Source organism: Grammomys surdaster, unplaced genomic scaffold (assembly GCF_004785775.1).
Source record: "Grammomys surdaster isolate TR1022 unplaced genomic scaffold, NIH_TR_1.0 125974, whole genome shotgun sequence".
NCBI classification, from domain to species: domain Eukaryota; kingdom Metazoa; phylum Chordata; class Mammalia; order Rodentia; family Muridae; genus Grammomys; species Grammomys surdaster.
The window spans coordinates 127,673-148,165 of NW_021620791.1; the positions used below are offsets into that span (position 1 = coordinate 127,673).

Below are 20,493 nucleotides of genomic sequence, written 5' to 3' on the forward strand. Positions count from 1 at the left end.
GCTTGCGCCTCCCCCACCTCTTCCCGCAAAAAATTCCAATGAGTCCGTTACTGGACTCAGACTTTTAAGTTCATTTATTAAACACCCCCCTCCCCGGGATAGCCACTCGTCTTTAGGGGCAGCCTCCCCCCACCAGCAGCTCCCTCCTAAAAATGACATTTTGCCGGCGTCTGCAGAGGGGCCTGAATTTCACTTTGTAACTTTCTGCGGAACCCGAGCCCGGGTGGCAGCTCCGGTGGTGGTATCGTATGCAAATACGCATGCTGACGTTACAGATCATGTGGGTTTTGGCGTAGATTCCCCACTGATCGAGGCATTTTCCCCCTTTTTTTTCTTTTTTCTTTTCTTTTTTTTTCTTTTTCTTTTCTTTATTTTTCTTTTAAAAATTTCGACCAACCGTTCTCCGTACGGGGGCCTTTTTCTGTCTGTCTGTCTGTCTGTCTGCCAGGCTGGCTTTCCCCCACCACCACCTCTTTCCCACGGAGCCCGAGTCGGGCGCCGGGTGGGGAGTGGGGAGTGGGTGGGGGGAGCCAGCAGAGTTCCATTTTGGAACGCCCGTGCCTCGTCTCCGCGTTCCCAGCCCGGGTCCCCGCGTTCGCAGCCCCGGCGCAGGTAAGAAACTTCGCCCCGGCGCGGAGCACCCGCAGCGGGCACCGCCAGCCCGGAGCCCGACACGCCGGGCGCCCGCCTCTCCAGCCCAACTTTCTCATCGCCGCCGCAGCTCCCGAAAATGTGTTGTTAATGGGACTTGGCCGGGTTAGGGATGGGGGTGCGCGGGAGGGGGGTGTGCAGGCTTTTTTTTTTATTTTTATTTTTTGGCGGGTGGGAAGAAATCCGCGGTTTCGGGGGGGGGGAACGGAGATTTTTTTTTTTTATGAAATAGTTTTGATTACAAGTTTGGATAAATGGAAGCCAGATCGAGGAGGAGGAAAAACATGTCTACGTTTCCCTATGTCGACATAAGCCACAAAAAAATATGGCGTCCGCTTTCGACAGGGCGTTACGTAGACCCGACTCTGTTTTTTTATTTATTTATTTTTGTGGCCGGCTTCCTGCCTTCTTGGCCAAACTGCGGCGCTTTGTGCGAACCGGTCAGGTCCCGCGGGGACTCCACCGGGACGTGGCCCCGTCTCGGCGCTTTTTGGCAGCCTGGGGGCTGCGTGTGGCTGTCTCCCCTCCCTCCCCCGCTCTCCCCTCTGCTCTCCTCTCCTGGTGACGATTCGCCGTAATGTGGTGGCAGGAAGCATGACGCCGTGTTGAGGCTGCCTCTCCTCGCGTCGCTCCCGGTGGCTGCAGGCGGCCGGCGCGCGGCGCGGGCGGCGGGCGAGGGACCTGCGGGCAGGGCCTGAGCGCGGCGCTGTGCCCACGCCCCGCTCAGGTGCGCGGGGAGGGGGATGCGGGGGGCGCGCGGACCCCGGGGGCCCTGCTGTCCCTGGCCTGCCCGGACCAGCCAGAGCCCGGGTCTCCCGCCTGAGTGGCCGTGGCGTTTTCCAGTCTGCCCCACAAGAGGTTAAGCACTGCTGGCGTTGGAGCGTCTTTGTGGCTTCCCCCAAGACTTGGGATCCTGAGCTTTGCAAACTTGCCCTTTCCCTAGCAGCTTTGCAGGAGGTTGCGAAGACCAACAAGCTCGCAAAGTTGGAAAACAAGAGCATCACAGGAACGTCCCTTTGGCCCCCTAGCTGTGCTGAGCTCCGGAGGTGGTGGAGGAGGATGAGGAGGGTTTATCCAACTGGGTGGGTGGGGGAGACCTGTCGCAGTAGCCAAGTCGTGATTTGCCCAGACTTCCACCTGATTGATTGGCTTCAAAGCCAGTGGGGTCTCTGTGTTCCACTGTTCCGCGAAGGCCTTTTGTTGGGGGCGGAGAGGAGGAGGGAGCACCCCTCCCCTCTTCAGAGTCACGGCTCAGCTGGGGCCCCAGGCATCACGGTCCTTTAAAGTCCAGGGTTCTCCATTTGCTGCTTTCTGAAGATCCCTTTCTTTCTGGAGGTGAACAGCTCCTCTAATCTCAGGCCAGCTCCGTGTTGAAGCAGGACTTAGGAGCCATGAATGCCTCCCTGTGACCCCTAAGCACTTGGACTTCCCACAACAAGCCTCTTTAAACACTCTCTCGCGCTGGCTACTCTAAGAGTAGAGCAGAAATTAATGCCTCGGAAGTGAAGAGGGTTAGAGTCTGAGCGCTCCTGGAGACTTAAGTCAAAAGGTGATTTTCTGTTTCTGAGGGCCTCCGGTATAAGCGGTTCAGACCCAGGGCAGTAATGTCAAAACGCATTTGGATGACGGCCAAGAGGAATAACTATTTTGTTAAATGACCTGTTTGATAGTAAAAATAGACTAATGGGGCCGTCGAGTGGTTCCGTGGGACCAACATAAAGGTTTAAGTTTAAAGTGAAAGTTACATAAAGCTGTTTACACTTCTTCTTTTAAGGCCCAGGGGAAATCTAAGAATAAGAGTTTAAAAATTGTATCCCTGACAATAATCAGGCCTGTGGTGTGTGGAATATTGTTGCTGTTTGAAAATAATAATAATCTGGACTCCATCACTGTTCTATGAACTTGTATCCTTACTTTGTAGCAGGGTTTGATGTCAGCTAAGGATCCACCTTAGCACATAATATGCTTAAGGAGAAAATTCAGAAAGCCAAAGTTTTAGGATAAATCAGTGACTCATCATTTAAAGAGACAGGTTTGGGGGGGGGAGCAAATACACTGCAAACATTGGATTCCAAGTTGAAAACAGAGGATCTTGATTTGTCCAATGTTGATCAAAACCCCGGTGCATCAGGCCTTGGTGGTTATGGGGACACTGTGTCTTTAACAACACTGGGGGTTGGGGGGGACGATCATGTGGCTGTTTGGTAAGTGTTGCCAGTACTTGCTGTTACAGTATCTAGGTTTGCTGAATGGTTAGCATGTTTTGTCATGCAATCTTCACCATTACCCCAAAAAACAATTATTATTATTATTATTATTATTATTATCATTATTATTGTCTTCAGATTCTGATTGAGGAAACAGAGGCTCGCAGAGGTAAAGCAAGCTTGGCCAACCCACAGGACACATGTAGAGTCTGTATTGGGGGCCAGGTTGATGCCATAGAGTCTATCTCTGATGCAAGGAGGTCGTGACAGTGACAAACCACAGGGTCAAGTGCAGGCAGGACTGAGAGCAATAGGTACTGCCCTGGGTCTCCACACAGGGATTCGTCTGGATTTCATGTGTTTCCTCGTTTATTTGGTGTTGATGCATTTGTTCATTCAACAACTATAATGTTCCGGATACTAACAAGAGCCCATAGTCATTAAACACTTTTATATGCCAGGCACTATCCTGAGTGCTATTATTAGACTATTTTGTCTTCATGACAACCAGGAGATATAGAGGCTCCCATTCTCTATAGATGAAGAAGCGCAGACCCAGAGAGGTCAACTCACTTGTCCTAGACCAAACAGCTCATGAGTCTCGTGTCAGCACCCACAGCATGGGTGCCCCCTCTGCTGCGATACAGTGCACTACACCAGACATTGTGGGGATGCTGGGGGCCCAGAGCCCCTGGGCTCAGCACAAAGCTTTGCTCCATACTAATGGAGATGCTGGTGGGATAAAGACCCCCTACCCTCTAGGAGTTTGAACAGACCGTAGGAGTGCTCATTAGGCCCAATCAAGCAGAATTAAGTAAGTGCTATAATTGAGGAGAGCCATTATGGATGCACGGGGAGGGTGTGATTGTGCTGCTCAGAGGGCCTCACGGGGGCATCTCCTGGAGGGGATGGTATCTAAACTGACCCATGAATGAGAGAGAACAATGCCTGGGTGAGGTTGCATGGGATAGCATTGATTCAGCTGTGAGCAACAGAAATTCTGAAGGCCTCGTGACATTGTTTTGTGGGGACGGGATGCTGCCTCAGCTGTATCATTGAGAACCCAGACTGTGTCTTTTCCTTGTGTCACCCGTAGCATGTAGGTCTTAGGCCTGAGGTTTAAGAAGGGGAGTGCACTGTCTCGAGGCCTCGACCACAGCTGTGCTGTGTGGTGACCCAAATGGACCAGGGAGAGATCGATCAAGTGTTCTTAGCCAGGCACATTGCTGCCGTGGACGTGATGGGATTTGGCTTACAGGGCAGAAAGGGTGAATAGCTGTTGGTTTAGAAGATAGAATGTCTGGATTCTCAGATAGGAAATGGGAAAAAGCTATGGGGAAGGGCTGGAAGCTGTTTGCAGCCTAGGAAGTGGAGAAAGGGGTTCAGGAAAAGATCTACAGGAGATGATGTCAGATTTCACTATACAGGGGGTTAGCCTTTACTCTGTAGGTGCCAGGAGCCATGACAGTCCCTGAGTAGGGACTGTCATGTGTCTAAGGATGACTGCAGCAATGAACCTGGTTCCAGCAAACTTGCTTGGTTCTCACTTGACCTAGAATAAGATCAAGGACATTTTCAAACAGGGGCTAATGTTGTCTGTAAGGTGGGGGGGGATGGGGGGGATGGCAGAGTACAACGGAGAGGGAAGGGAAGAGGAGAGATAGTCTTTAGATCTGCCAGTTAGAATCTAAAATTAAGCCCTTATACTAAAGAGATGGCCAGGGGAGTTCATACCTTTTCCTGGCCAGGCAGTCTAGCCAAATCAGTGGGCTCTGGGTTCAATGAGAGGCTGTGTCTCATAAAAATAAAGTGGAAAGGGATAGAGGTCAATGCGCAATATTTTTCTCTACCTTATGTGTGACCACCACCACCACCACCATCCCAAAACCAGAAATCCAAAATTATTTTGAGGCTGTCCCAGGATGCATGTGCCTCTCTTTCCACAGTGATTCCATGCATATGGCAGAGGAAGCTGGACAGAGGATTTTACCAGTCAAGTACTTCACTGTCTTCTTCCTGGCCTTTTGGGATTCCTGGGTCCTAGCCTCAGCCCTACCTCTGGCCAGCAGAATCGACTTGGCCTTGGCCCTACCACACACTGCTTTAAATCAAAAAGATGGCATGAGTGGGCCTCAAAGCTGTGTCAGTTCCTTCACACGGGACTCCTCCTGCAGGAGCCAAGCTCTCCGATTCTCTCTGTTCAATCCCTATTGCTTGAACACAGTTATCTGCCTCTCTGAACCTTGAGGTTTTTTGTTTGCCTGTTTGTTTGGTTTTGGTTGTTCGGTTAGTTTGATTTGTTTCATCTTAAAACAGAACCACTTGTAGCTGCTGTATGGACTATTGTGAAGCTTAAAAAGTTTAGACAAGGGCTCAGCACCTCATCTGACACATTCTCAGACTCAGCAAGCCAGCCCCACCGCTACCGTGGTCACCTGCTGCCACCTCAGAGGAATGGCTTCCTTGTACCTTGTACCTAACATACTCAGTGTTAACCATCCTCCAGGACTCTGATCATCGTGTTCTCCTCAGTTCATCGTGTTCTCCTCAGAACACAGTCACTCATTCTGTGGCAAGTCTGAGTGGCCATAGCATTGGAAATCCTTAACGAGCGCCTGGTGCCAATCATGGGCACATCCTGTGTGGAACCACGGTCCACACCCTGGCAGAGCAGTGCTGAGGGTCATGATGCTATTTCCATTCCCCTTTGGTAGACACCTAGGTGGGCATTGTGTATAATTGATAAAATAGTTTTCTTCTGAACTCAAGAGAAAAGAAAAGAGAGTAAGACGAGGAGCTGTTGAACAGGTTGTGATATTAAGAACATCCTCCCACAAGCTGTTTCCTGTTCTGTGCTCGTAGTCAAGCATTTAAGAGAGGTTGATTGGCAATAGTGTGTGTGAGACCCCCAAGGAGCAAAGCAATCTTAACAACACTGCATCAGTATTCACCCAAATTTCCCCAAGAAACAGAGAAGGACAGGACCACAGCCAGGCTCCCTGTGCCCGAGTGGATAGCGTACCCACTAAAATCCTCGACTTACACCCCTTCTTCCTTATATCCTCCCCTCTCCACCCCACCCCACTCCCTAATATGAGAATGTTCCTGGAGATGAAGTCTAGTCACACAGTGCTTTGTAGCAATAGCATTTAACACGGAATGCAATCTGCAGTGAATGAAATCTGTGTAATATTGATCCACAGGAAGTTCAACAGTAGGGAGTGAGGCCCACGTGTTAACTTTGAAGCAAAAGGTTTATCGTCTGCCTTTGGGGTGCATAGACTCGGTATGCAATGGAAGAGTTACAGGTCCACTCTGTTCATTTCTCTTACTGAGGGAACCACTAGAAATCCCGGGGAAATCATTTGCCATTCAGTAGGGGGAACTGATTTTTGTACCCCTTGGGCACTGGTGTGGCCAAAAAGAGTGAGTTCCTTCTTTGGAGGGGGAATCCTTCATGTTGGGGTCTCAGGGCCCATTTGTGAAGGAGAGGAGCTGTTGGCAGTATGGCCTGGCCTGGCTGACGAGTTATGAGCAGAAGGCCCTGAGTACAGGTTCTCTTTGATCTGCTTGGATGCCTGCAGCTGCAGCTGCAAGACTCTGAAACATCTGCAGAAGGTGGAGGGTGGGGGGTAGTAAGAATTCTGTTAGAGAATCAGGCAGCATGCATGGACGCATACGTCAGCTGCATACAGGTGATAGTTTCAAACTAGTATTGCAGAATGATTCTAGAAAACCACTCCTCAGTGGGCCAGCTATACTCCCACGGTCTTGTCAGCCCTGGCTGGTGAGACTGAACAAATGCAGAGCTACTGGCTCACCCAGACACACTACAAGCCTGCAAATCAGTTCATCTGAAGAACGTCAGTGGCTACGGTGTGCCAGACACTGGGTTGAATGCTTTCCCTTCATTCTGACACTTAATAGGAGCAGGAGGGGAGAGTGGGGAGCTGTGTATGATCCCACTGCAAAAATGAGAACACAAAGCTCAGAGACCCGAAGGGTCTCGGGAACATGGAAGGGAGGTAGAAGAGTCGGGTTGCTCACTCAAATAGGTTTGTTTCCAAGACTCTGAAACATGAGGACAGACGAACTCCGAGCCAGCCTGTAAGGTGCAGAGAGAGGGGTCGGATTGGACCTACTTTGAGACTCTCTATCTGGTTGCTTTGCCGCTGCAGAGTTTTAAGGAGCGGGCCAACTTGTGTACCTGTGTGGATATATAGAAGAATATGATCATAACTGAGATTCTAAAGTTTCACCTCTAATCTGTAGAGTGGTGCCACCCTGCCTCTGTCAGTGTATATGACAAATACTCCCCAGAGGCACCTCTACCCTCCCCTTGACCTGGACAGAAAGAATCTCAGGGGCCCAAAAGCTACAAAGTTGGGACCCGAAGAGGAGCTGGGGCCTTCAGGATGTAGCACAGCCTAGCTGGCCAATGAAGAGCAGGGGTGGAAGCAGCAAACATGGGGTGGGGGTGGAGAATAGCTGTGTGGCTGTTTTTATACAATAAAAGAGGATCATTGTAATTGGGAACCTTTGAATCATAACACGTCTGCCCATGGCTCTCTCCAGCTGCAGAGCCATTTAGTTAAATAGCACACAGAAAACTCCTTTCAGCTGATATTACGTTCCCGCTGTTCTTACAATATGAGGCAAGGCAGAATCGCTCTAACGACAAAGCCATCTCAGGCTCACCCAGCCCCTGGGCCTACCCAGAGTCCCCGAAGGATCTCCATGGCCTGTGGAGGATGACATGCTGAAATTATTTTCATTTAAGCTTTGCCTCTCCCTTCCTAGAAACAGATTCAAGATACCTGCACACTGCTTGGCCCAAGCCTGCGGGGATGGTTACGTTCTACATGGCAGAGGATGGGCTGTTGGGGAAAGAGCATATACCCCACTTCTTGGGATGGGCGTGCCTTGTCTTTTTCTTTTTAATGTCAGTGTGATGTCGACGTTAGAGTGGATAGAGGGGAAAATAGGTACTGGAAACTAGAAGCTGGGAAAGAAGGTTATCATCCTCCAGCCGGAACATTCTGGAGAAGGGGTGAGTTCCAGGCAAGGATGGGCTCTGGTCTAATCTCTTCAGTTGGTGCTTCAGCTTCTCGTTATCCTCTGGAACTGTCGGCAACCATCTTCTGGGGAACTCTGTGTTACAAAATTGATTCTGAGCAGGCAGGGTACTGCTGCCAGAAACAAGAGCTAGCGCTTACAGGTCAGATAATGGACACTCTCACTTCAAGGGTGAATGGTGGATATTCCCAGCAACCGACATTCTAACAGTGTATAGTTGGACCATGCCTGGCCTTGGTGCTTTTAGAAAGAGAGTGCTGGATCTCTAAGTGCATAGCCTACAATCAGTTGAAAGGACACTCAAGGAAATGAGTTGATTCATAGGACTCAGGGAGGGATGTTCTAGTGAAGAGAAACTTTCCAAGCCAAAACCTAGTGCAAGTAGCACACACCTGCAATCCAGTACTGGGAGGCAGACATAGGAGAATGACTGCAAGTTCAAGGCTAGCCTTGGTTGAAAAGGGAGTTCCAGGCTACACAGGACAACATAGTGGCATGATGAGGCCCTGCCAATCTCGAGAAAGGAAGGAGGGAGGGAGGGAGAGAGGAAGGAATGAGGAAAGGAAGGATGGAAGGAGGGAAGGAAGGAGGGAAGGAAGGAGGGAAGGAGGGAGAGAAGGAAGAATGGAAGGAAGGAAGGAAGGAAGGAAGGAGGGAAGGAAGGAGGGAAGGAAGGAAGGAAGGAAGGAAGGAAGGAAGGAGGGAAGGAAGGAGAGAAGGAAGGAAGGAAGGAAGGAAGGAAGGAAGGAAGGAAGGAAGGAAGGAAACTGTGGGCGATCCAGCTTGGAGAAACCTAGGAAGCTGTGCAGATCAGGCTGGGATCCCACAGTCCTCGGGCAGTGAGTGCGCTTTGTTGTCTGGCGCAGACATTTCAGGCCTTTCTGCTTGCCTAATCAGCCAGCTCATCTCTGCACCTTCCTCCCCACTTCCTTCCTCTTTCCTGCCACTTGCTGAGCACCTGCCAGCGTGACAGATCAATGTCCCTCCTCTCAGAAAGTCCACACACAATGGTGCTGAACCGTGGCCACTGCTACAGTCCACGTAGCTAATTCTACTGGCATCATGAGTTCAGGTCTATGCTTTTAATGGGCATACGTCTGACAACCCTAAGAGATATTAGGATTCTGTCTTCTGCATTTGACAAGCAAGGCACACAGACTAGGAAGACATTGTCCAAAGGTTTCAGAAGCCATCCATCTACCTCTAGGACTTAGGAGGCTCCAGGTGGATATCCCCAACAACCGACATTCTAACAGTGTGCAGTTGGACCATGCCTGGCCTTGGTGCTTTTAGAAAGAGAGTGCTGGATCTCCAAGTGCATAGCCTACAGTCAGTTGAAAGGACACTCAAGGAAATGCGTTGGTTCATAGGACTCGGGAAGGGATGTTCTAGCGAAGAGAAACTTTCCAAGCCAAAACCTAGAAGCAAGCACCCTTGCTTCTCCTACCCTCTATGCCTGTGACCTTACTAAGTGGTAGAGCCGGAAGTTGAATGCAGCCCTCTAGGATCCAAGACCTGAAGAGTTTTATCTACTTCAGGCATGATGCATTCAGTAGTTCTTTCTAGGAAGCCTACATCAAAAGGGGCACGTTACTCAGAGGTACAGAATCACAAGAGACTCCCAGGTTCGCTCCTCAGAGTCTCCTAAAAGTTGAGAAACGTTTAGTAAGCTGAGGTATTTATTGACACAGAAACCATAAAGTTTGAGGGATTAAAAACTCCGGGGTCAGGCATTGTGCAGCCACAAGTACTACCTCTCTTTCCTTTTCTTTTTCTTCCTTCCTCTCTCCTTCACTCCAGCTCTTCCTTCTTTCCTTTTTCTGAAATAGAGTCTCAATACGTAGCCCAGGCTGGCCTTGAATTCACAATCCTTCTGCTGGGATAAGAGACGGTGCAGCTAGTCTTCTTAATGAGCTCTGGTTGAAGACAGCATGGTAAATTAGTCTACTTAAAGTATACCAATATGGCTCTTCAGTATATTTACATAATTTATGTAGCCACCACCTCTATGTAACTTCAGAACATTTCCAACACCCCCAAACGGGACTTCGTGCATGCATTAGTAGCTACTCTCCATCATCCTTACCTGCCCCTCCTGTACTTCCCCCACTCTGGACGGCTGATCTATACTTTTGTAATCGTATAGCCTGCAAACGTGAAGAATCCTATAGCTTCTTTCACGTGGTTTAAAGCACTTGTGGGTCACTTGCCATGTAGTGTGCATCAGTCTTTCATCCCTTGGTATCACTGCAGAGTACCACACGGGGAAGATATACCATATTTTGTTATCTATTCACCAGCTGGTAAACACTTGTGCTGTTCTCCCTCTGGGGGAACTTCAGAAGGCCGCTGTGAACATTTTTGCACACATGTTTTCATTTACTCATGTGTTTTCGTTCCTGTTTGTTTTGTTTTGAGACAAGGTAGCCCAGGCTGGCATTGAACTCCCAAAGTAGCTCAGGCTGGTCTTAAACCCTTGATCCTCCTGCCTCTGCCTACCTTCCTAATGCTGGGATTATAGACGTGTACTGCTATACCTTGTCTCTGTCAATATTTTCATTTCTTTTGGGCTCTTAAGTACAGGACTATTTAGAGGAGAAACTGCTACATATTTGCCAACCCCTGATACTGTCATTTGGCCCACATTACAGGTGAGGAAATAAAGGCTTAGGGAAGGGCGGGTCTCACTGCTCAAGTGTAGAGTAGCAGGATTCAACTTGCAATCTGTCCAGTGACTACCCAGGACCAAGACTATAACAGAGTAAATAAGGCATCCTGTGTGTAAAATTTAAGGACACACCCACTCTTGGCCCCAAGAAGCACAGAGTTAGGACTAGAAAGTCACTGCCTTCTTAAATTTCACCTCCTATATTCCTAGTTTGCCATTTGCCTTATCTTGGTTCCAGTCTTTCCTCTTTTACTGAGTACCATTATCACTGGGGAGGGTGGGGAAACAAAAAGATGACCACGCCTACATTGTTCCTGTCAGATGGAATTTGCAGAGGCCTCTTCTATGCTAAGTGGTTGTGAGAATTAAGAGGATTTACCCTTTAAACCACATAGCTAGCCTAGTGCCTGGCACCTCAGCAGTATCCTAGAGATACTAGCAGACACTCTGGTGGTGGCTGACAGATCTCTGACTTTAGGCACTGTGAAGCTACCTGTGAGTCACTCTAGCTTAAGAGGTATCCTGATATCTTTCTTCTTTGACCTGAATGAAGCCCCACACCCACTGCATGAAAGGATGAGTCACCTCCCAGTGATCGGCAGTTTTGGGGATGGATAAATCCAGATTTGATGATGATCTGGTGGGCCAGCCTCAGAGGGTCTGAGTCCTGGCTATAGTCCCAGCTCTGGCTCTGCTTTAACTCACATTCTGTGAGACGCTCTGCCATCTCCAGAGCCAGCATGAGGCTCTTGTGTTTCCCAAATGGAAAAAAAAAAAAAGTAGACAGAGCCCAGGAGGTCAGGGGCAGCCAGTTATGGGACGCAATGGATTCTTCTTGTGGAATGGGCCCTATTGGTGACCTTACTTGACACTTCTCAGCCTCCTGGCCTTTCACAGTTGGAGTATGGAGGGGATACATAATCTTTCAGAGGGAACGTTGAGATATCTAGATAAAGAAGAGACGTATCCGTTAAGAAAAGAGAAGGATGGGAGTCTTGCTGCTCAGCTTAGCCCAAGGCCACATAGGCCTGTGTGTGTCTTAGATTCACTCTTTATAACAGAAGCTCCGGGGTCCTGCTCAACCTTCTTCCTACTCCTCCGTGCACATAACATGCCTAGCATCTAGCCGCCGGTGATCAGGACGATCTATATGGTGGGTCACCTCTGCCTTGCACTCCCCACTAATGATGGAGCTCTGGGGAGACCTCGAGTTAGAAGAACCCTGGGTCTTTCTCCTTTGATTCTCTCCCCTCCCCTCCCCCCCGCCACGAGGGCACATAGCCTTGACTAAGTGATTGCTCAATAAATAGTTATTAAACTGAGAAGTGGAATTGAATACAAGAGAACTCTGCATGTGTGCTATGTGTGTGTGTGTTGAAACAGGAGAGCGGCGTAACGCTGGCTCTGACTGCACTAAAGTGAATATTTTTTTGTTTATTTTCTTTTTGCATCTGTGTTTTGTTTTCAAATAAGAAGAGGAAGTCCTACTGGAAGGACCACCAATTTGTCATCTGTCACCAAGCCTTCCCTTCCTCAGCTCCACTGAGGTGTGATTTGAAAATCTCAAATCCATTGGCTTTCACTAAACCTTCCCTGGTCACTGGGTACCCAGAAGTTAAAACCCAAATGCTCCCCAGGAGCTCAGCAAGTAGAATGACAGACTGAAGGGTATTGACCAATAGGAGGTGGAACGCTTCCGTAGAGGAGAAAACCATGTGCCTTAACCCTTAGCGTTGGCCTAGTTCTCCTGTTGAACTCTCTAGTTCTCCTGCAAACGAAGGTAACTTCTGACCCGTGGGGTCAAGTCCAAATTCCTGACTCTGGTACACTGGCTGTCTTGGAGCCAATTTCTTTGTCGCAGGCGTATTTCCTTTAATTGCTTTATCTCTTGTTTCGTGTGCTTCATTTCAGTTGCCCCGGAGCCCTAGGCTCACCATCCCTTCTCCCGATATAACTTTGCACATGGGGCTCCTGCCCCCTCATCTCCTAAACTGAGCAATGGCAACTTTTGTGTTTCTTCTGTGGTGATTCTTGCTCCTCCCCCACGAGAGGCCAGGGTGACCTGAAAATAATCGTCACTTCGTCACTTCGTGGATTTTGATCTGTTTATGTATCTGTTTCCCTGGGGGAGCGGGGGAGGGGAAGGGAAGAGTCACTTTCCACCAACAGGGAGAGCTTCCTGTTTGTGTGTCTTCTCCTAGCACCAGCTCAGGGCTGGCCCACTCTGGGGGTTGAGAATGGAGGTCTCCAGAGTGCCTGGATGACTGCAAGAGTGAGCAAAAGGCTCTCTTTCCAGAGAGAGAGACCTCCAGGAGAAGCGTTGTACAGGCTTGGCACAAGTTCTTAATGAGCTGCTGCTCACTGCTGCCCCTGGTGGCCAGTCTGTGCCAAAGGCTTGAAGGACTAACCGGACAGTTTTCAAATAGGAGGCCATCAAGACAGCTTTGACCCAGAAGAGCTTTATCTTAAATTCGGAGGCTTTTGGCAACCTCTGCCTGTCTGGTCCCAACATGCTGCCTCGTCTGAACACCTAGCCTAGGTACTTCCTGGCTCAGCTTCCTGCTTTTGGCAGAGTGTTATTCTCTCTTTCCCCAGAAGCACCGGGTCTACCCTCCTGAACGGCAAACGGAGTGTATTAACACTGTCCCTAAAGAGTCTTTCTACTGCTTCCAGTATTAAACTTACAGAGACTGAACTGGAAGCCTAATTTTAAGTTGGACAGTGGGTAAATGGGGTAAAGTCTAGACCGGTAGGCAGTGGTATAGAAAGGTTGTAATTCCAGCAGTCAGGAAGCTGAGGCAGGAGGATCATGAGTTCATTTGAGGCCACCCTGTTCCTAAATAAACCAAAACAAAATAAATTCTGAAGTATTAAAAAGGGGATGAGTTTGTCAGATGCCAGCCACTGAAGCAAGCATGGTATGTGTTATAACCTTATTTAATGTAAATTAAGATTTTCAAACTTGGTAGAAAATTTACACCCATTTTCCATAGGAGAAAACTGAGGCTACAGTACATGAATCTGATGAATTACACTGGAAATGGCAGAGCTGTAGTTTAAAGCCACATCTGAGAGACATCAAAGCTAAAGTTTTTTCCTGTCACTCTATAAAGAGTGACACTGAAGAATCAGGGTCACACCCTTAGCAAAAGGATCAGGAGACCTGCTCTGTCTTCCCCTAGAGTGGCAGACTCTGTTCGTGAACAACAAGACTGGAGTCAACAGAACATCTTTTCTTTCCTGGCCAAGGTGCTTTGGACACTATTGCAGCCCTTCACCCTTATGACACTCTTGTGATTTTGTCCTCTGTCAAAAGAGCCAGAAGATCACTAATCCTACTGGATCAGCCTGGACAGTGAGAAACCTTGTTAGGTTTACAACCTAATACATGTATGCATAATAGTGACTAACAGACCATTCTCCAAGGAAAGTGTGTGAAACCCTGTGACGGTTATTTTTAATTGTCAACCTGAGAAGACCCTCAAGAAAGGACTATCTAGGTCACACTAGCCTGTGGTCCTGCCTGTGAAAGTTACCCACCCTGTGTACGGGGTGTAGGGAGGTACCATTTCATGGGCTGAGCCCTGAATGTGTAAGAGTGAACTAGATCAAGCTGAGCAGTAAGTAGGCAGACTTTTCTCTCTGGTCTTGACTGCATGTGGTGTGACCGGCTGTCTCCAGTCCCTCCTGCCTTGACCTCTCCACTCTAACGGGCTATGACCCAGGATTGTAAGGTGAAAACAAACCCTCTTTTCTCCCAAGTGGATTTCTGTCCGGGTACTTATCACACCAACAAAAATAAAATTCGAACAGACCCCCAGACTAGCCAGTACCTAAGAGGTGACGCTGTGTGTGACAGATGAGCCCCACTATCCCAGGGGCTTAACAAACTGGGCTCTGCCTCTCAGGAAGTCGGTCCCCTGAAGGGTTCAACTATGGCTCTCCAGATAGCTTTATTTCAAGCTCTGTCTGGAAGGTTCAGGCTGGCGAGATTTTATAGTTGTGACATTTGAAGCCACGAGCTTTCTGGCTGCTGCAGCAGACAAAGAGAAAAGGACACAGAGACGCTCTCAGAGTTGCCACACCTGCTCACACAGGGAGCCTGGGCAATGTTTGGTGTGGCTGACTCCTTGTTCCATAGCAAGGGGGCTCCACCCTTCAGAGCCCTAGGCTGGCTGTGCCGCTCTGGCAGACATCACCTGCGTTTGCTGTTTAGTTCTTTGTGTGCTGAAATACCAAAAGGTTTCTCCCACTCCTGATCGGTTCTGCTCTTCTAGAATTAAGACATGACCCTTGAATTGAGAGTCAGGACCACAAAGCCTAACAACAGCAAAGCCGAGGCCTAAATAGAAACTTCCAGGAACTTAGTCCTGTGGCAATCTTGTATCTTTAAGGACAGAACCCAGTTTCCCTCCCAATGATATGTAAATGAGTAGGAAAGTGAAAAACCATCAACCATTTTGTTTGTTTTTGTTTGTCTAAATGTATTTTTATTTGTCTTTCACGTACACTTTGGAGCATGTCATTATAGTTTAAGTTTACACTGAACAGTCAGTGTGACATGAAGGTGAACATTCAGTAGGCCCCTAACTTACTGCCAAACATCCCAATAGTACCGCTAATGCTAGCCCCAGTTCACCCCAGATGTCAGCATGCGGCCCCTTCCACAACCAACTGCTGTAGCTTGTACACTCCACCCGTATGAGGTCATAGCTGTTTCTTTTTTCCTGAAGGAGGCCTGGGGAATCTCCATGGAACAACTGAGACAACTGAGACTGAGAACAGCATTTAAAAGTATAGCTAAGGGGACCCAGCTGGCCCTCACTGTGCGGAGGACTGGGCTGACTTGATACGCAACACTGTTACCAGTGCCCAAAGGACCAGGGTTTAACTCTCAGTACTCACAGGGTTTTTACACATTCCACTCCACCCAGCCATTCTGGGGTCAGTCGGAAGCGCTTGGGATTCTGGGTACTTGGCTTGTTTGCGTGTGTTGTGTTCCTACAAGAAGCAAGCACGAGATTGCTATATGGTAGGTACCGAATTAAACGTTAAGCCTATGGTAATGGCGAAATGGAGTACTGCTTTTTCCTTCCAGTTTGTTTATTTCTTCCTCAATGGATCACTTAAGAACCTTGAGCTCAGCACTCTGGTCAGGAACGGTTGGTTGTCTGTTCAGATTTTGGCTCTGCAACGTTGCCTGGCAGATGGGTTCCACGTGGGCAGCAAACCTCCTTCCACCAGCCAATCCTGGGACTACCCAGCAGGCTGTGTATGTGTGTATCCAACTTTGTACTGGTTTCTGTGGTGACCAGTCAGCTGGTCACCTTCAAGTTCATCTAGTCCAGCCAGCTGTGGCTTTATAAGGGGGGAAATGTGGACTCTCTCTAGCCTCTGAATTCCTCAGGGTCCCACTGCTGGCATGAAGTGTCTCCAGGCTAGAGATGGTTTCAGAGTACCGCTCTTTATAGATGGCGCAGTGATGCTTCCTCTTTAGGGCATTAAAGGATGTCTGGTAAATCACTTACTGCCTTCTATGACACTTCAGACAGTTTTCTTTTGCTCTTCCTCACTACCTATAGTGTTCAGGACTGACAGTGACCCAGGACTGTCTCTCCATCTGTTGGCAAGACTCAAGGGACCAAGTTAAGGAGCACAGCTGTAATATCTGTCTCAGAAGAGCAGACTGTGTACAGCGGAACCTGGGCTAGAACCTTGTGATTCGTCTTCTTGTTTCATTTTTAATATCAGAACTTCAGGCCAAGTTCTCTGCTGAAGACAAGTTATTTAGCCTGCTGGTGGTGGTATAGGCAGGAGGCAGAGGCAGGCGGATCTTTTGTGAGTTTGAGGCCAGCCTGGCCTACAGAGTGAGTTCCAGGACAGCCAGAGCAACACAGAGAAACCCTAACTTGAAAATTTAAAAAAGAAAGAACAAAAAGGAAAAGGCAGTTATTTAAAACTCTGGATGGAAAAGAGACTAGGGAAGAAAAAAGAGATGAATTATTAATTATCATTTGGGACATCCTGAGCTACATAATGAATTCTAGATCAATATAGAAGAAGTACGCGCGCTCACTTGCGTGCGTGCGTGCGTGCGTGCGTGCGTGCGTGCGTGCGTGCGTGCGTGCGTGCGTGTGTGTGTGTGTGGTATATACTTGTTAATCTGCGTGTGTACTGGTGTGCATGCTTTGGAAACCTAAGGTGAATATAGGAGTCTTTTTTTGATCACTTCCTTTATTACTTGAGACAAGGAATCCTCCGTGTATCCTAGAGCTCATTGATTTGACTAAGCTGGCTAGCCAATGCTCTGCCCCGCCCGTTGCTGGGTCATAGTGTATTCTTCCACCCTTGGCCTTTTACATGGTTCTGGAGGTCTGAACGAAGGTGCTTGTACCTGCACAGCCTACACTCTGCCAATTGAACCATCTCCCCAGCCTAAAGTCCATGATTTTTTTTAATCACATGGTTTAAATATTAAAATCTGCTGCCCAGCTGATGGGACTGGTTTAATTACGAAGCAGAATCAGAGAACTAGAGCGGTCATCAGCCCCCCGGGAAGCAAGGAAAGGTCTGGGCCTCTCTCGATGGCAAGCTTAGACAGTTAGATTGCATCCTCAGGTATGGGAAGCAGTCTTGTTCCTGAGAATCTAAGAGAGTTCTGTCCGCCTGTCCCCAACACCTTTGCTCAGAAGGAGTACCAGGTATCCGAAGCAGCATCTGAGAGCAGAGAATACTTTGGCTTCCTCCTAGCGCAAGTGGTACAGCTGGAAACAGTCTGCCTTACCAGTTATATTCTTGAGGACCAATAAACTGGTCACCTTTATATCCCTTCCATCTCAGCCAGAATCCTGGTGGCCCCAGCTTTTCTGCTCTGGTAGTCATCCCTAAGGCAGCTGGTGACCTGCCTGTAACCCTTGGCCTCTTCAAAGATTAGCAGGAGTGTCTAAGTCTCAGACAGCACAGTGAAGCCCCCCCCCAGGCTGCAGTGGCCAGCCTTTTTGCAGGGTGGGTGCTCAGTGAATATTCATGGAATTTCTTAGTGCTGATGGGCCCACGGTGACCCTTATCTGAGATATAAGCGGTTGGAGACTTGGCACACTGGTGATTTGTCCTGGCAACAGATGAGACATCTTTGTACCACATGCTATTGGTAACCCCAAAGGCAATGCCGGAGTTAATCATGAGAGTAGCTGGTGGTCATTTTACAAGCCAAGTCTTTTCCCAGGAGAAGACAGAGAGGGAGGGAGAGTGGGGAAAAGGAGGGGAGGCAGGCAAGAACAGAGAGTATTTTCCTCATTTCCGATGCATGTTGGGGGCTTGCCTGAAAGACAAACCAAGCCCACGTCTGCAGTTACTCTGCACATGTAGGCAGGTGCACACACTGCGAAGACATTGCTTGGAATCTCAGCACAGCTTTAACATCAGCAGTCATCCATGGAACCTGGCAGTCTGTTTTATGAGTTCCCATTTGTAGACACCCCACTCTGTCAGTCACGACTTTTGGTGAAAAAAAAATCTGTACATTTGTGTAGCGTTTGGAGGCTTGTTTAGTAGTGAATCTGTGAAACATCCCTGATCCCAGGTTATCAGCCAGCAGTTCTTTATTGCTAATTATCTACTTCATTCTGGATATATGTAGTAAAAGTCTCAGGACATATTGGGCAAATTATCATTTTGAATAGAATAATTACTTAAGTAAACATATTCCTGCCTCTATCCCAGGATGACTCCTCCTGTGAGATGAAATGAATTTTATAGGTTGGGATTGACAGCTTTTCTAATGAGCAAGATTTTGATATGGAGTTTATTACATTTGGGGGGAGTCTGGGGACATGATGGGTGTTTTTATTTCAGAAAGTAAATTCAGGATCTTAGGACACACAAATATTTGCTGTATCCCCTCACCATCCCCAAATGTGTCTTTGAACTGGAATGTAGCTAATGCCCCATACTTTCCCTGTTTGGATGTGCTGTCGTGAACTTTCGACTATGGAGCATACAGCCTGAGAGAAGTTCATGAACAGGCAGGACTTGGGAGAGCTGAAGCCAACTCAGCCATCATGCTGCTGCCTTTGAGCTAGTCATTCACCCCTCCATGGCCTCAGTTCCCTCACTTGCCTTCTGGGCTCTGAATCATGTTTCTCAGTGGGCTACCCATTGGGCTGACTCTGCTATGTCCAAGCTAGCAGGCATCTGCAGGTGGGACTAGCCTATCAGAAGCCTATTGGCTCCCAGGTTCTTGGGAGTAACCAGTTGACTTAAGCCTTTCTGGAATTCTTGTTGGAGAACTTGACTTGCCATCTGAATCTGTCCTGGCAGTTCCTTGGAAGGCCCACACAGTGCTGAGCAAGGCAGCTGCCTAGCATAGCTTCCGCAGGTCCGAGCCAGTGCGTTCCAAAGCAGTGTCTGTAACCGATTAAAGGAGAAGGTGCTAGAAAGAGGGAAAGAAAGGGTGGCTGGGGGTGGGGCAGGAAAGGGCTGGCAGGTTCTCAGTCCCAGCGCCTGGATGGAAAAGTGAGTGGGTCACGGTAAGGGGAAGGTGCATGCGCACTGAGGAGCTGGCCACGCAGCCCTCCCTCCTCCTCTTCTGGAATGCAATGTGTATTTACTGCCCTGTGGATCCCAGTTTCTCTCAGGAAGTCATTTTTTCCAGGGCTAGAGGAGAGTAGCAGGCTATCTCTCCGGAGAACTCCTCCACTCCCCAAGTCAGAACTCTTAGGGATCAAGGGGTGGTGGCTACAGGGCAGCTGAGTCAGAAGATGATATTGAGGATATATAAATGGTCCCCACCCCCTCCGGACTGACCTTACCCTTGCCCCCTCTCCTGCTTTGAGACTGGGAAGGAAGTGAAGATAGAAAACTAAAAGCAGCTTGCTAACTAACTGCAACCTTCTCTCTTCCCAGCAAAGGCAGAAGTGGAGCCCCTCTCTAGGCGGGCAGCAGGGGCTGAGGGGGGCATATTTTGTTGAAGGTTCCCACTTGAAAGTCAGGGATCTTCCCCCTCCGTCACAGGTTTTTGCTGGAGCTTTCTCTACTGTGACATCCAGGTCTTAGCTCTCCCCAAAACAGAGTGCTCTCTAAAGGGTTCCTAAGCCTTGCTCCCCCTATCCCATAACCCATTTCCAAGCCCAGGACTGCTTGGTTTGGATGGGTCTTTGCTCTGGAGCTGTCCTAGGCATCAGCTGTCAGCTGGTGTTTAGGAGCGCTGCCCTAGCCTCTGCACCTTCCCCCCAGAAACTCCTGATGTGTCTAATCCCCTGGAAGTGTGAAAAACATCCAACTAAGACCCCTGGTCCAAATTACTCCCCCATCTCTCTTCCCATCCCTCTCTGCTTTCTGTAACGGTCCTTATTTTTTAACTTGACCCCAATAGTTCTCCACCTGGCAGCACACTGCACTCACCTGAGAAGTTTCTAGAAAGCTCTTGCATACCTGACCCTACCTTAATAATTAAACCTGACTCTCATGGGTGTGGGAACTCTGAAAAGTGTTCCAAATCAGTCTGGAGGCCATCCTGTGGGTTCTCCGCTCTCCTCCTGGATGATAAGCCACCTCAGGGAAGGATACGTGGTGAGTTTTGGTTTTCACTGTGTTGTCGGCAGTTAGAATAATGCTTGGAGCCCAGTAGGGACTGGAGACTAAGACTGAGCGGTGAAGGAATGTTTCAGAAACTCCATTATCACTCATGGGTGGGTCTCTTGAGGGAGTCTTTCTTTTTTTTTTACTTATCCAACAGACATCAAGTGCTTGCTGCTGGGCCAGGAGCGGTGGCAAAGGTTGGAGTGGGAAGACTGGAGAGGGTGACCCCTTCTAGGGACCTGCAGTGTCGAGGTGCCAGGTGCAGATGGCAGTTAGAATGCAGAGCAAGCCGGCTGCCCCCAACAGGCACCG

General features: G+C 48.8%; 1 protein-coding gene across 1 annotated transcript in view; it reads left to right on the forward strand.

Moving 5' to 3' along the window:
- The first annotated feature begins 277 nt into the window (after window positions 1-277).
- The window catches only part of Zhx2 (zinc fingers and homeoboxes 2), a 146,867-nt gene continuing 126,651 nt past the window's right edge, over window positions 278-20,493 (forward strand). The window contains exon 1 of the mRNA XM_028753860.1: window positions 278-612. The gene's annotated coding sequence lies outside the window, so the exon portion shown is untranslated. The remainder of the gene's footprint in view (window positions 613-20,493) is intronic.